This window comes from Mandrillus leucophaeus, unplaced genomic scaffold (genome assembly GCF_000951045.1).
Source record: "Mandrillus leucophaeus isolate KB7577 unplaced genomic scaffold, Mleu.le_1.0 Scaffold1377, whole genome shotgun sequence".
In the NCBI taxonomy this organism is placed as follows: domain Eukaryota; kingdom Metazoa; phylum Chordata; class Mammalia; order Primates; family Cercopithecidae; genus Mandrillus; species Mandrillus leucophaeus.
The window spans coordinates 515,549-518,067 of NW_012101340.1; positions in this window are offsets into that span (position 1 = coordinate 515,549).

Genomic DNA, 2,519 nt, shown 5'->3' on the forward strand with positions numbered 1-2,519 from the left:
GAGGGCTGGGCGCGAGCGGGACTCTGGCGATCCCGGACGGACCCTGCCGTCCCCACCCCTAGTCGAGGCCCAGGCTCCCCAGGCGGGAGGCAGTCTGGGAAAGTGGAAGGGTCCCTAGACCTGAAGTCAGAAATTTGGGCTTCAGAGAGGGCCCGCTACTTGACACCTTGGCAGGTCGTTTATTTCCTCTGGCCTCATCCTGGAGTTCGAAGGTTCGAGTACAAGGTCTCCAAGAGCTGCTCCCAAGTACCCACTGCCAAGGCGTGGTGTGGCTGAAGGATGAAGGCAGATGAAAGGGAAAGGGTTGCTGTGAGGAAGGGCTGGATTCAGGGCATTTGTTTTGCTTTGAGGATCTTTCCATTGGACAGTCCAAAATTAATCCACAAATGGCCCTGATAATGGCTACTTCCCCATTTTTACCAACCTAGTTATTTTTCTCCAAATATACTGACTTAAGAGTCCTTGTTCTCATTTTATTGCGCAAATCATTTTTATGTCATTTCTTGAATTCAGTTCAAAAGAGTCATCAGCAAATTCACACCAGATCAGAGCAGCTGTGTGGTCCCAATTTCAAGACTTCCATATTATTCACTCAGCCACTCACTTGAGTATCACCTAATTCCATTGATAAAATCTTGCCATTCCAACAACTAAGCAACCAAATTTCTCTCCACTAAAGTTTTCTGACTTAAAATCCCATGGATTAATTCTTCTTCTTAATTCTGTGAATATCAGTCTGTCTCCATGACTTCCACCTCTTTGCCACTCTTTAGGTCAAGTCTTTAATTTCACTGCTGCTTCAGTTCCACATAACTGCCAGAGAGAATGCTCCAAAAAGACAGAGCTGAGCATGCAATGTCCCTCTTTAAAATCATTCAGAGTCTCTCCACCAGGTTGAATCAGAGTCAAACCTATTATCATGGTTTACAAAGCCATTTAAAATCTGATCTCTTGACCTCCTTGGCTCCAGCTTCAACTCCTAACATATCTACGTATCACACAAATTCAACAGGCTTTGTCTTTGTGCCCTTGTAGTTTTCCCCCACCTGAAATTCATCCCTCATTTAACCAGTTGAACTCCTATTATCCTTCAAGATAATGAAGATAGTACATTCCTTCCTCCTTGGAATCTTCCCTGCAATCATCTCCTTTCACCACATCTGCATCCTTACCCCACACACTTACAATGAATTAAATACTTTTTCTCTCTGCTTTCATAAAATCATCTATCTACAGTATTCCATATGATAATATTTACTACTTGCTTTTTTCCTGTTGCTTTGCTTGGTGGCCTTTTCTTCCTAGACTGTGTGTTCTTTAAAAGGGCAGGGATTTTGTCTAGTTCATTTTTTGCTCCCCAGAACATAGCACAGTGCTCAGCACAAAGAAGGTTCTCTTTAACTGTTTGCTGAAGTGTTGAAATAATTTTCCATTCCAACAAATAGATGTTGAACATCTACTCAACGAGAAGAAAATACAGTGAAGTCCACAGTCCCTGTCTTTTTTAGCCTTCCGTGGTATTCTGTTTTTCCCTTCTCTACTATATGGTGTTCTCTGCTTATCATTTAAAACTCACTCCAACTACCATTCACATTCTTTGCTTATCCTAATAAAACAAGAGCATGCCAAGCAATCCGTTATAGTAATTCACAAAATATCCCTGCCCTTCCTCTTTCCATATTTCTGGTTCCACATTGTATTACCTAGGTGTTAGATGAGAAGTAACTGCTATAATGGAAAAAACATTAATAGTACCTTAAATCAATTCAGAGAATGAAATTTGGATGCTATGTTTTCCAGTAACTACTGAATGAACTTAGCTCAATCACTTATAGTCATGAGGCTTCACTTCTGGAGTTTCTTCGGCTCTATGATTCGCATTTGTTTTTAATATTTTGTTATAAAGTTAAACATATATATATGCTAGATTCTTGCAAACTAGCTATCCAGCATATGTTTGAACTCCAAGTGATAGGAAATCATTCACGACCTCACAACAGTTTTCATTTTTAAACAGTCCTGCTAGTTTCTATGTTCAACTGAAATGTGTTTCTGTATACGTTTGGTAGGTAGCTGCAGTATTGGTAGAAACACCACTGGACTTAAACTCCAAAGAAGTGTGGTCAAATCCTGGGTTTATAACTTCCTAATTGTGTGACCTTGGAAAAGCACAAAACTGCTCCAAGTATGAGTTTGCTCCATTTTAAAAGGATAAAATGATAATAGCACTTTAAATCATTATTGTAAATATGAATGCAATGTGTATGAATGTGTCCAGTGAATCTGAACCTAGTACTAACATTGTTTAATACAGAACAGCATGGTTCCCCTTCCGTAGGCAGCCTTGTAAACCTTTGAAGTCAACAGTCACAATGTGTGCCTTCCCCACCCACTTTTTATTCACATCCCATTCATCTCCATGTGCGTTTATCTAAACATTCTCCAGTGCCTCTTAAAATGTGGCACCTAGAACTGAATCCAATCTTGCAAGTATAAAGAAAGAAGTAGAGGAGTACAAT